At 38.2% G+C, this 14,798-nt stretch overlaps 1 protein-coding gene across 5 annotated transcripts in view; it reads left to right on the forward strand.

The window, feature by feature from the left end:
- The window catches only part of RIMKLB (ribosomal modification protein rimK like family member B), a 96,685-nt gene extending 94,627 nt beyond the window's left edge, over positions 1 to 2,058 (forward strand). For all 5 annotated transcript variants that reach the window (XM_069106096.1, XM_069106098.1, XM_069106100.1 and 2 more), the window contains one exon: positions 1,877 to 2,058. The gene's annotated coding sequence lies outside the window, so the exon portion shown is untranslated. The remainder of the gene's footprint in view (positions 1 to 1,876) is intronic.
- Positions 2,059 to 14,798: the final 12,740 nt, after the last annotated feature.

Genomic DNA, 14,798 nt, shown 5'->3' on the forward strand with positions numbered 1-14,798 from the left:
CAGCACTATAGTAAGATCAAATAGGTGGTTGTTTTATTTCTTTAAACCCTCTAAGTACTAACTTGTGTGACTTTTTGAAAGTCCATAAACTTATCCTGCTTCTGTTTCTTTTTTGTTCTCTCAGTTTCCCTAAGAGTAAAATGGAATAAAAAGTATCCTGTGGCACCAGATTTTTGAGTAGTAATCATTCTGAGTCTTGTTTCATTAATTATTCATTTTTTTATGATTTTCTTTTTTTGCTCTATGAAGGGGGAGGGCAAGGCCACATTTGAACTCAGGTCCTCCTGACTCCAGGGCCGGCACTCTATTCACTGTGCCACCCAGCCACCCCTGATTATTCATTTCTAAGTCCAGTGCTCCTTCCACTAAACCCTGCCACCGCGTACCATTTAAAATTGTATTGATTTGTGTCAGAAATTATGTTTCTGAAAACTGAAAAGGGTCCTTCTCTGAGATCATAGATATCTCTTTCATTTTACTGGCTAACAAGGACTTTGGAAACAAGTATAGCCCTGAGCTAGAAAAAAAGGTTAGAGTAGAGGATATCAGGCTGGCATGCTATACTCATATTCAGAAGCATGTTTTAGTGGAAAAAATAAGGCAGAGTCAGGGAGACCAGAGATTGAATCCTGACTCTTTAATTTACCAGCTGAGTACCTGGACATGTCACTTAATCTCTTCAACCTTCAGTTCTATTACCTGACAAAGCAAGATGATAAAACTTAAGAGTACCCACCTTAGAGTTGGCATGAGCTAAGTGCTTTGAGATCATAAAGACTTTTTATCATATGTGTAGTTATTTTGCAATAAATTCCAAATTCCATTCCAAATGTTCATATGGACTATTTGTGTTCAGCCTATGGTAGAGCCTTTCTGAGCTCATATTGGTCTGATCAGCCACATACTATAACTTGACCCCAACATAGTGATGTCCCTTTGGTCCTCTTCAAGAACCCAGGGACAAGGTAACCACCACCAACCACTATGTGTGAGCCACATATGGATATAAATTTCTAGATGAAACACATAAAAGTATTAGAGAGGATCAAATGAAAGAATCCTAAATTACATATTTAGTCTGATCCTTGGATAGGCATTTTTCTTCTGTTCTTGAAACAACTTCTGTAGTATAAAGATAGTAATGCTGATTGATATTCCTTACATAGTGTCATGTCAGTTAACCTTTGTAATTTTCAAAACCTTTCGTTAATTTTAAAGGGCTTCAGAAATCACATTTAGAAATTTAAAATGAGAATTATTGACTAAGAGCCTTCATTTTGAGGGGTATTTCATTAAAAATTATAGATTTTCCTGGTTATCCAAATGAAAAGATTTTTGGCCCACTATAAATCTCAAATTTTGTCAAAAAGAAGTGTCAAGAAACACTAATAAAATAATTGGAAATATTGTATAATGCAGAGTAAATCTAATGTGTCCTACCTTATCTAAGCACAGAAAGTCCTATGCTAGCAAATCCTCACTCTAGGTCTAATTGTACCTTATCTCACTTTTCAATTTATATTTCTAAATACATAGTAGGATTACAAAGGAAACCAGTTGTCAAGTACAGTTGAGGGGAAGAAAAGGCCACAGACATCAGGTTAAGAACCTCTTACCTAAAAAGATTTTTTCTATAGGTTGGTTCTTCAGTTGCATTTGTTGACAGCAAAATCCTTCAAGGTCATATTCAGACTACTTTTCCCAATTGTAGTATCTAAAACATACTATTAATTTCTGTAAAGAAATAACTTCTGAATCCATTGGAGCATGCACGGTAACTTAAATTGTAGCATTTTTTTTTAAAAGCCATCCTTTTGTTAATCTGTTACTTTTCTCACCCTCATAATTGAAACTAATTTTACTTTGTGGTTTCAAGGTTTTTTTCAGGTTTTTGAAGTAGAAAGTGATCATTCTCCCTTCTTTACTCTGGCCATTTTGGATGAAGATAGATTTGACCAGATGGACCTCAGGTGGGGCAAAACACAGAAGAAAGAAGCAACTGCCTCAACTAATTTGACTGTAATCATATTTTTGTAATAAAATGCTATGAAACTAGAACTTCACAATTTTTCAAGAATACCTTATTTTTTTTTAAATGCTTTATTAACTGCTGATTTACATCATTCGTTTCTGCCAGATTTTGAGTTACAAATTTTCTCCCCGTTTTTCCCCCACCCGTCCCCCCAAAACAGCAGTCCCACAGGATATCCCCAACTCCAATCTGCTCTCTCCCATATTTTCTCCCATACCCGTTTCAACTTTTCCAGTGGATCTCTATGCCTCAGTGCCTGTATATCTTTTTTCTTAATTACATGTAAGGTGGTATTAATAATAGTATATATATATATATATATATATATATATATATATATATATATATATATATATATTTGAATATTTGATTTTAAAACTTTCAATTCCAGATTCATTCCCTTCCCCCCCCGCCACCCACCCCCACTGGGGGGACAAGCAGTTTAGTATAGGTTGTACATGTGTGGCTAATGCAAAACAATAACATAGTAGATGTATTGTAAAAGACTGACTATATTTCCCTCCCTCCTATCCCACCTCACACTTGTTCTATTCTCTACTTTGATCCTGTCCCTTTTCAAAAGTGGGTGCTTCCAACTTCCGTCCCCCCAGCCTCCCCTCCCTTCCATCATCCCCCCTCAGATCCCCTTCCCCCCCTATTCTCCTGGAGGGTGAGATCCCCTATTTAGTGTGTATTTCCCTCCCTTCTCAAGCCAGATTCAATAGGAATAAGGTTGACCTATTCCCATTTGCCTTCCTATTCTTCCCCTCCATTGTAACCATTTTCCCTTGCCTCTTCTGTATGAGATAGTTTGCCCCACTGTCTCTCCCCATCTCCTCTCATTGTATTCCTCTCACTTCTTAATTTCACCTTTTAAGTATCATCCCTTCCTGTTAAATTGGTCCCATGCCCTCTATCTATGTATACCTGTAAACGTATATGCACACATTCACATATGTATTCATATGCCCGCATACCCTCATATAAAGACATATATATATATATACATATATATTTTTCTAATCCCTTCAACTACTGAGAAAAGTTTCATAGGTTACAATTATTGTTTTTCCATGTAGGAATGTTAATTGTTCAACTTTGGCCAGGTGGCTCAGCGAGCAAGAGCACCGGCTCCAGTGCCGGGACGACCCGGATCAAATCCGGGCCCAGACACTCAGCACCACACCCAGAAACAACAACCGGCCATGCAACCCCGAACAAGCCACTCAACCCCGATTGTTTAAAAAAAAAAATAGTTCAACTTTGATAAGTTCCTTATGATTTCTTTTCCCTGTTTACCTTCTCATGCTTCTCTTGCTTCTTGTATCTGAATGTCAAATTTTCTATCCAACTCTGGTTTTTTCAGCAAGAATGCTTGAAAGTCCTGTATTCCACTGAATGACCATATTTTCCCCTGAAACATGATACTCAGTTTTGCTGGGTAGGTGACTCTTGGTTTTAATCCCAGCTCCCTTGACCTCCGGAATATCACATTCCAGGCCCTTCTATCCCTCAGTGTAGAAGCTGCCAGATCCTGGGTTATCCTGATTGTGTTTCCACAATATTCAAATTGTTTCTTCCTGGCTGCTTGTAATATTCTCTCCTTAATCTGGGAATTCTGGAACCTGGCTATAATATTCCTAGGAGTTTTCTTTTTGGGATCTTTTTCAGGAGGTGATCGGTGGATTCTTTCAACCTCTATTTTGCCCTCTGGTTCTAAAACATCAGGGCAGTTTTCTTTGAGAACTTCCTGGAGGATGCTTTCCAGGCTCTTACTTTGGTCATGGCTCTCAGGCAGTCCAATAATTTTTAAATTATCTCTCCTGGATCTATTTTCCAGGTCAGTGGTTTTTCCCATGAGATATTTCACATTGCCTTCTATTCTTTCATTTGTTTGGATCTGTTTAACAGCATCTTGATTTCTCATAAATCATTAGCTTCCATTTGCTCCAATCTAATTCTGAAGCAATGATTCTCCTCAGTGAGCTTTTGAGGTTCTTTTTCCATCTGGCAAATTGGGCTTTTTAAGGCATTCTTCTCCTCATTGCCTTTTTGAGCCTCCTTTGCCATTTGAGTCAGTCTGTTTTTTAAGGTATTATTTTCTTCAGTCAGGCTGTTGACTCTCATTTCATAATTTTCTTGCATCGTTCTCATTTCTCTTCCCAATTTTTCCTCCACTTCTCTTATCTGCTTCTTAAGGTCCTCTATGGCCTGTAACCAGCTTGTATTTTCCTTTGAAGCTTTTGGTGCAGGAGTTCTGACTTCACTGATTTCCTCCTGTTCCATGCCTTCTCCTTCTTATCCCCAAAATAGGAGTGTAACGTTGGAATCTTCTGTCTGCTTTGTTTCCTTTGCCTGCTCATTTTTCCACTCAATGATTTGACTTTTGGGCTTTTTGCCACAGTAGGACTGTGCCACCAGACAGGGGAGTTTTCGTCCCAAACGCTGGGGTTTTCTCAGCTGCCGGAGGTATTAGATGGGTGCCCTCTTTGAGGTCTGCACACGCTCTGGCAAGCTGGACACACACCCCAGGACCTCCACCCTAGACAGCAATCCAGATCCAAGCAGGTTAAAGCAAGAGCGATGACCCCTCAGACTGGTGCTTGGTCCCCCTACACTCTGCAGGCCAGGAGCTGAAGCCGCCACATGGCGCTGGCTGGCTGTACTGGCATCTCAGTGGTTTCTCGCTCCAGGGGTAAAAGCCATGCACTCCCACTTACTGGTCCCAAAGTCCAGACTGCACTGGCCTCTCACCTTGTCCTTCGCATCTATGTATTGATAAATCTGGAAACGGCCACAGCTGCTGCTGATCAGGAGTCCCTCTGGCCAGCGGCTAGTCAGGCCCGCCCTGGGGCTAAAGCCTGGGGCTGGGCTCGGCTCCCAGAGCGCTGTGCTGGCTGATTCCTGCCGGCCTGCGGGGCTGTCCTCAGTGGGAGGTTAGCTTCTCTGTGTCATTTTGTGGGTTCTGCAGCTCCAAAGTTTGTTTAGAGTCCCCTTTTTACATGGATTGGGGAAGGTGGAAGCCGGAGCGGCGGGAAGGTCGTGCTTCTACTCCACCATCTTGGCTCCGCCCACCAAGAATACCTTATTTTGTTGCTAGTCATAGCTATTCCCTCCAATTTCACACTTATCTTTGCTCTTGTCCAGAAGTCTGAACTTAAAAGTCTAGCTACATGTGAACTATTCTGCCCTTTGCCTCCCTTTTCCCTTTTGTTACTTCCCATCTATGTACCGCACCCCTGGAATTCTTCAATGAGAAGCTGGATGCTAGAGTCCTGATGCTTTGATTTGTTCTGTGGCACTTATTTGATTTTTCTGCTCTCCCCCCTTTCTTTAGTAGATAGCTAGGTGCATGATGATAGAGCAGTGGGCCTGGAGTCAGAAAGACCCCTGTTCAACGCTGACCTCAGAAACTTACTATGAAACCCTGGGCAAGACATTCTAACCTCTCTTTCCTTAGTTTCCTCATTTGTCAAATGGAGATAATAATGAAACCTTACCTCCCAGGGTGGTTGTGAGGATCAAATGAGACACTATTGATAAAGCACTGAAGCACAGTGTTTGGTACATGCTAAGTGTTTAATAAATTACTTCCTTCTTTCCTAATGCAGAAACTTACTGTCCTTCCACCATGCATGCCCTCTCTTCAACGAATATATGATTCTATGTTTTTCTCCTAAGGAAACACAAAGCCTCTGCCAGTTTGCTTTCTCTCCCTGTGGTCCCCCATAAAGAGCCTGTTACATGCTCTTTCGCATACCTTGCATTTTTAATATCATTATTCAGTGTCCCTAAATAAGTAAGTTCAGGGTCTTAGGTATTACCTATTTGAAGGAACTTTACTTTTAAACCCTAAAAGACTTTAGAAGTATTATGCACCCTCAGGCAGCTCTCTCCCTGCCCTGAAAGCAGAGACAAGTGCCTTTTGTGTCAGAAGCACCAGGGGATGTAGCCTAGGAAGTAGAAGTTAAGAATGCATTGGGATTTTTTAATTCCTCATGTGACCCAACAGAATATATAAAGAATTCCAGCCCTCTGATACTTAAAATGAATGTCTTCAGCCATCATGTTCACCAATCCTATTTGAAAAAGAAAAGATTAATTTTATATGTAATTGGGAAATAAGATATACAGGCACTGGGCCATAGAGATCCCCTGGAAAAGTCAAAAGGGGTATGGGAGAAAATATGGGAGAGAGCAGATTGGAGGAGGGGATATCCTGTGGGGCTGCTATTCTGGGGCGGTAGGTAGGGGAAAAATGGGGAGAAATTTTGTAACTCAATCTGGCAGAAATGAATGATGTAAATCAGAAGTTAATAAAGCATTTGAAAAAAAAAAAGAAAAAGATAAGATTAAAAAAAGTTCTGACTCAAGGCTGAGAAGGGTTATACCTTTGGCCTTCAGTTGCCATTGGGTATCTGCTAGCATCTGCTAGATAGTCTACAATACAATGAGATTGTTCCCACTTTAGATTAAAGAAGCCTAGACTATCAAAGACTGTGCAATATATAATTCTCCAAAACATCCAAAGCTTTCCTAAGTCAAGGAGCTTCAAGTAATTGGAAATCAGCCAACAAACTATATCAGGTAGATACTAATACTATTGAAAAGTACTGGGTCTTAATCATTATAATCTATTTTTTTAACAAACACATATTGAATGCCTTCTGTGTACGTTAGAGGCACTAAGACGGATGTCCAAAAAAGTGAAACAGCCCTTATTCTCCAATAGTTTCCAGTCTGCCTGTGCATACGGAGCAGTTAAACATTGAGCAGCATTATAAAGTAAATGCTAAAATATCAAGGTCAGCAGCATGTAAAATAACACTTTGGGAATTTGAAAAAATGGTTGATTGATGTAGTCCAGTCCAGGAGAGACTTAACTCTATATTGAATTGAACTCTAAAGGACAAAGGAAAGGGGAAAGGGTAATTCCAGTTGGGTAGTGACACAATATGATGAAGATGTGAAACCATGACATACTCAGAAAATACTAGGAGATACAGGTGGATGTGTTGGGGAAGGCCCAATTACGGAGAGTCTTGTCCTATAGAGAATAGAGAGTTTCTGAGCAAGAGTCAGGCAGGAATGACATAGGCTCAGACTAAAGTCAAAGCAGTAAGGAACAATGGATCATATTTATATAGTACTCTAAGGTTTGTAAAGCATTTTATATACATTATCACATTTGAGCTTCACTACAGTCTTCTGAGGCAGAACTGGTGATATCTGTTTTGTAGATAAAGACACTCAGAAATGATTCGAACATGTCTTCCTGATAGCAGCTCTAGTATACTATCCCCTGTGCTGCACTGCTTGACAGGTTTGGTTGGGGAGAGGGGGGCGGGTTGGTGACACTGTATATAGGAGAATGAAAAAGTTGAAGCTGACTCCATCTCTACCTTAGGAAAATTGAAGGAGATATATACAGAGTGATGTCAGATAGATGAGAATACATAATTAGAGCTGTTGGAGAGGTCAAGGCTAGAGATAAAGATTTCATCATCTTCAATATTGAGGTTTTTGTTCAAGCCGTGAGATAGGCTACACTTAAAGCATAAAGTAAAAGAGAGGGTCAAGGACTGAACCTTGGGGAACACCTATAGTTAAAGGGTCAGAGGAGGAAATGGTGTCAGGAGAATGATTGGGGATATAAAGGAAAAATGAGGTAAGGATCTGTGAGAATGGAATTTCCCAAACAGTGTTTTGTAGAAAGCCTGGCTTATTCCATATCTTTCTATAGGTCCTCTCATGATAATGATATGAAACTGCTATCATAGCTATAACTGAAAAAGAACTAGATGTAGAAAAGGAGGACCTGAGTTTGAATCCCTCATTTGATAACTACCTGTGTGTTAATTGCCACGTCACTTAATGCCTTTGGCCTAACTTTCCTCTAACAAGTGGATTGGACTATATGACTTTCAGTTGTAAATCTCTTTTTCTATGTGGGATGCCCCTGGTTTTTCTTCATATGCTTTATCAATTCATTTCCCATATTTGGACACAAATTAGGATTTGCCTCAGGTGCTAGCCATATGAAGTTGCAGATTGTCTTTTCATCCTGTCTTCCAAAGACCAATTCTGTCCTTCAATCTTCAATAGAAATATACCTCTCCCAATTGCAATGTGTCCATGCACTTTATACCTTCACCAGATCTTCAAGTTGTGCCAAGATGAATAAAAACATTTGCAAGCATGCCTGTGAAATGAAAAGGTTTGGAAAACACGGTTAGAACCCAAAATTTTCTCTTTTACTACAGTCTGGAGAAAATAGCTTCAATTAAAAGTGTTGCTTCTAATATAGCCCAGTCCTTAGGTATATGGAATGACATTTTCCTCTGTTCTTTCCTTCCTGCCTCTCTGGCATCTCCTACCCAACACACACACAGTTTCTGGGTTGAGCCCAGGACCAACTGACCACAACATGGCTGAAACCATCTGTTAGCCAGAAAACCAACAGCACACTGCCACACATAGACCATAGTCTCTCCTAGAACTAGGGAATAATAGATGGGAGTGTGGATGGACCTGATCATTTTTCAAATGCTTAAAAGGTAGCCATCGTGACGTATTAGATGTATCTTATACTCCTTGGCCTCAGAAAGTATAACTAAAAGCAATGGGTATAAGGAAATTTTTGTTTCTAGCTAGAACCATCCCACCTTAGAATGGGTTGCCTCACAAAGTGATGGATTCCCTGTCATCAGTGAAGATCTTCAAGAAAACTTTGGAAGACTACTTGCTGACACATTAACATTGAATTATTAACACCTTTTTTTAGTCTGAACATCCAACCAGTTCTGAAGCTATCTAATTGTTTTATTGTCAAATACATATCTTCATTTTCTCCTCTTCATCAAAATGATACTGCATCAAAAGCTTTGCCAAAATATCAGCAATATCCACTGGTCATTTACTAGGTTAGTAATCCTATCCAAAAAAATGAAGTTAGGTGTCATGACCTGTTCTTGATACAACAATGCTGGCTTTTTGTAACAAACACTTCCTTTCCTAGGTATTAAACTATCCATAATAATCTATTCTATTACTTTCCTAGGAACTAAAGTCAAGCTCACTATCCAGTAGTTTACAGGTACTCTTTTTTGAAAACAGGGACATTTGTTCTAATTGAGTCTTGTGATAACTTGTCCATTTTTCATGATCTTTAAAATAGAAATGACAGTGTTGCACTCTGTAATCATACCTGCCAATTCTTTCAGTATCTGAGGTTTAATTCCTCTTGATCAAGTGACTTGAACTCATCAAGGGTAGGTAGGTACTTTCTTACTATCTCACTTTATTTAGCTTGGGTATCCTTCCATCAGTCATTTTGTTTGTCTTTTCCAATAGAAAGGACATCTTAAAATAAGAATTGAACTTGAACTTTTCTCTCTTGCTAGTCTTCATTATCTCGCCCACCCCAAAGTATGTTCCTTTCACTTCTCTGATTCTCTATATTTTCCTAATATAACTTCTCCATTTTTCCACTGACCTCACCTTTCCAGCCTTAACTCACTATGAGCTTTACAATTCCTGACATTTCTCACAAGACCATATCACAATCATTCACATCCTGTTACTTGGCCGTCTATACATATGCATCTGTGCATTTCTTTTTGGAGTCAATCAGTTAAGTGACTTACTCAGGGTCACATAGCTAATATATATTTCTTTTATAAACCAGACTTGGTTGGTGAGTTCCCTGTGCATCCACATTGGTCTCTCTAAGACAAATCTTTTCCCTCCTGATTGGAATTATTTCCCTAATTCAGAATTTAATTCTTCGGAGCATAATCATTTAAGGTGACTTCACCTGTAATATGTTAGTTTTTAGGATCTTATCTATCATTCCTCAGAACATTTATTCATTTGGGTAGATTTAGTACTTGTTGGCTCAACCAGATTCAGAGTGTTGATTAATGGATTGATGTCAACCTGGAGTAAGTCTCCTGTAGAATACTTCAAGGTTCTATTTTTGACCCTGTACTATATAACATTTTTTATTTACTTGGGTGAATTATTGATGATACTCATCAAAATCATAAATAAAATGAAACTGGGATAGAGACAATAACTGGATCTATGTTTTCACTGATACAGGTATCTCCCAGGCAAGGAAACTCCTATCAATGTAGGTTAGTACTTTTCCTACAACTTAGAGAATTGTCTAGAGTACTATGAGGTTCTGATTTGCTGAGGATTCCATGACTAGTATGTATCAGAGGAAGAACTTGAATCTAGGTTTTCCTGACTTTGAGACCAGCTTTCTGTCCAGCACTGTGTCATGTTATCTTTAATGAAACTGGGAGGGAAGCAAATAAAGTTATCAGGAGCCAATGTAGCTTTGATAGGTTATAATAACAGGATAGAGGCAGCTAGGTGGCACAGTGAGGAAAGTGCCGGCCCTGGAGTCAGGAGGACCTGAGTTTGGTTCTGTCCTCAGATACTTAACACCCACATAAAAAATCTAGCCGTGTAACCTTGGGCAAGTTACTTAACCCCAATTTCCCTCCAAAAGGCAAAAATAAAATAACAGGATAAAATTGAAATATAAGCCTAGCTAAATTAACTGTAAGTGTATTATGGAGGTGATATAGTTAGGAAGTACTGAGTAAACTACCCTTAACATTCTCTCCCTCAATCCATTTCTCAACAGTGTGTTCAAAGCAACTATAGGCATATGACAAGAGATCCAGTTGTTGATATTTCTGCCCATTTTCCCTATGGCAGTGAATTACTCTGTCCCACCACCACTGCATAAGTGGTAGCAGATATTGATTCTGCCTAGTCAGGTTAAGAAAGTGGAAAGTGACACTGGGAAAAGAGAGATGAACATGTATTACACATGACAGAAATGGAGCCAAGAATCCAACTGGGGCAAATCTTCAACCTAAGAAATGTATTTCAGATAGGGACCTGACCCTTGCCATTCTCCATGTTACCCAACATGAGGAGAGGATACTCAGTAGAGAAAGCCTGAATAAAAAGCTAGCTTACACGTACAAACCAACATAAAATATAAGAATGGAAATTAAGTAAAACTTCAAGAAGATAGTGCTCATTGAACAAGTATAACATGAGGACTATAGGATTTAAATTAAAATCCTGCCTTATGCACTTACTAGCTATGTAACTGGGCAAGTCACTTAGCTTCTCTTTACCTCCATTTCCCTATGTGTAAAATAGCCTGTAAGATCCCTTCTAATGCTGAACTTGGGATCCTCTAAGTCTGTGAAAAAAATTAGCAAAAATGACCCACTTCACAAGTATATCCTGCAGATTCCCAGAGATTATAGAATAGCAGAACTAAACTCCAGAGTGGGTCAAAAGAAAAAAACTTAAAGAATAAATTAGGGAAGAGTTAAGGTTAGAAACCTGAGCTCACTACAAACAACGACAAAACCCCCAAACAACCTGTAATTGATAGTATTGACACAAACTATGTGAACACACATGCACAAAAGCACTTTACACAAAGATCCCAATAATTAGAGTAATAGTCATTGCTCATGAGTAAACTATACTCATGAGTAAAAATGGCAATACTACCTAAGTTAATTTACTTGCTCCTTGCCATACTGACCAAACTGCCAAAGAATTAGTTTATTGAGCTAAAAACAATTCATTGGGGCGGCCAGGTGGCTCAGCAAGTAAGAGCACCGGCCCCAGTGTCGGGATGACCTGGGATCGAATCCGGGCTCAGACACTTAGCACCACACCCAGAAATAACTGGTCGTGTAACCTTGAGCAAGTTACTTAACCCCAATTGCTTTAAAAAAAAAAAAAAAAGAAAAGAAAATATAAAAACAATTCATTGGAGGAACAAAAGGTCAAGTATATGAAGGGAATTAATGAAAAAAAAAAGTGGTAAGAAAGGGAGCCACATTACCATATTTCAAATATTACAAAGCCATAATTATCAACTATTTAGTACTGGGTAAGAAATGAAGTTGATCAGTGAAACAGATTTGACACATAATTTATAAGAGCAAATTGCCACAGTAGTCTTGTTTTATAAACCCATATCCCAGCTATTGGGGCAAGAATCCACTATTCAGAGAAAAAAAATTATTAGAAAAATGTAAAGAAATCTTAACAGAAACTAGATATAGACTAACAACTCACACCATATGCTATGATAAGCTCCAAAGGGGTACATGATTTCATCACAAAAAGACTGATAACCATAAACAAATTAGAGAGGCATGAAAGAAATTATCTGTAAAATCTATGAATAGAGGAAAAGATCATAACCAAATAAGAGAGGTTCACAGGATATAAAATGGGCAATTTTGATTACGCAAAATTAAGTTGTTTATACAAACAAACCCAGTGCAGCAAAAATTAGAAGAAAAATAGGAAATTAGGAAAAAATCTGCAATAAATTTCTCTGGTACAGGTTTAATTTCTAATATGTATATATAATACATGTATGTATATATATATAAAATTACACAGACATTCAGAGAGAGAGAGGGAGAGAGTGGATTCCAATTTATAAAAATAACAGCCATTCCCCAATGGATAAAATGGTCAAAGGATATGAACAGGCAGTTTTGAGAGGAATAAATCCAAGCTATCAATAGCCATATAGGGGGCTGGGGGAATGGTCTAAATTACTAATAACTAGAGGAATACAAATTAAAACATCTGAGATACTACCTCACACCCATTAGATTGTTAAAGTTGGCCAAAAAGAAAAAAAAAGACATGCTAGAGTGGCCATTGGAAAATAGGTATATTAATGCATTGTTGGTGGATCTGTAAACTGGCCCAGCCACATTCTAGAAAGCAAATTGGAGCTATACTCTCCCTCCAAACAATTAAACTGTATATAACCTTTGACCCAATAATTCTTTTACTAGTTCCATTCCCCAAAGAGATCAAAGAAAGAGGAAATGGATTCATGTACAAAAATATAACAGCTCTTCTTCTATTGGCAAAGAATTAGAAACTGAGGGGATGCCTATTAACTGAAGAATGACTGAATTAGTTATACAGTGTGTGATGGAATACTACTGTGACATTTTTGTGACATTGTGGTACATGAGTGTAATAGAATATTACTGTGCTGTAAAAAAAAAAAATTATACCTATGGTAAATCCAGAGAAGCTTGAAAAGATCTACATGAACTGATGAAAAATGAACTAGAGACAAGAAAACAATTATACATATGACCACAACAATGTAAGTGGAAAAAACCCCACAAACTATAGAAAATTAATGTTTACATTTTTAAAATGAGAAAGAACAAGCATTGCTCCAAAGAAGAGAAATGATGAGATGCCTTACCCCATTCCTCTTCATACATGGGTGTGGTACATTTTCATATTTTCAAACTTTTTCTATGTTTTGATTGATTTTGCTATTTTTTCTCTTCCTATTTTTCTTCTTTAAAAATGTTGTTTGTTATGTGGATAGGTTGTCAGGATGGAGTGGAGGAGGAGGGGAAGTTGAGAGAAATTCTGTTGATGTAAAAAATGAAAGATATCAATAAAATTTTATTTAAAAACTCACACAAAAGTAATAAACTAATGAATTAGAACTGTGGAATGAATGTGGAACAAATGAAGCAGGAACAAAATGAGTCTGCCATTCAGGAAAGTAATTTAGGTCTATGCCCCCTAAAAAGTCACTAAAGAGTGTATGCCCTTTGACTCAGCAAACCATATAAGAGGCCTACACCCCAAGGAGATCAAAAAAAGAGGAAAAAGGACTTCTACGTACAAAAATATTTATAGCAACTCTTTTTCTGCTGTCAAAGAATGGGAAACTAAAGAAGTGTCCATCAACTGAAAAATGGCTGGATTAATTATGGTTAAAAGTATAATTTATTACTATTTTGCTATAAGAAATGATGAAGGAAATTATTTCAGGTAAATATTGGAAGATTTGTATGAATTAATGCAGAGCAGAGTAAACAGAACTAGGAGGGAAAAAATTATGTAGTAACACAGTTAAGTCAGACAACTTTGAAAGCCTTAAGAACCCTGAACCAGAGTTCCAGATGACCAGTGATGAATTGTGATACCTACTATCTAACAGAGAGATGATGGAGTTAAGATTCAGAATGATATATATGGGATGTCCCAAATGTCTTAGTGTGGTTTTAAGCTCTACATTTAAAACCACACTAAGACATCTGGAACATCCTGTATTTTGAGGCCATGGGCAATGTGAGAATTTGCTTTATTTGACTGTGCACATTTGTTGCAAGGGTTTTATTTTCCCCAAAAGAGTTGGGGTAAAAGACGAGAAAGTTTATTTTTAAATGAAAAAATGATTTAATAAAAAAAACCTGTTAAAACACAATATATAGAAATGGATTCCAGTGTTGAAGGGAGGAAAGCATTACCAGCTGGCATATCCAGAAAGGTATCTTGTAGAGGTAGTTCTCATGCTGAATCTTGGGGAAACTAGGCATTCTAAGAGGAAAGGAAGAAATACATTTCAGGCATATGGGACAGTCATTACAAAGATACAAACAAAAGAGTGAGTGTGAGGAAAAGTAAGGAGGCTAATTTAGGTGCAACCAAATGAAATGAAAGGATGACAAGCAAGGAAGGCAGGGCATCCAAGCTCTTTGAGTGGCTTGCCAAGGCAGTTATATATAGACAATGGTCCAAGGGTGTACAATGATAGCAGAGGACCATTGATAAAACATGCCTACTTCCTGAAAGAAAGGTGAAGGACTCCAGGTGCAGAATGAGACTGATTTTTTTGGACATGGTCAATATGGGATTTTGTTTTGTTTGTGTATTA

Source organism: Petaurus breviceps, unplaced genomic scaffold (genome assembly GCF_028583685.1).
Source record: "Petaurus breviceps papuanus isolate PSGF00001 unplaced genomic scaffold, PetGlider_PUasm1.0 78, whole genome shotgun sequence".
NCBI classification, from domain to species: domain Eukaryota; kingdom Metazoa; phylum Chordata; class Mammalia; order Diprotodontia; family Petauridae; genus Petaurus; species Petaurus breviceps.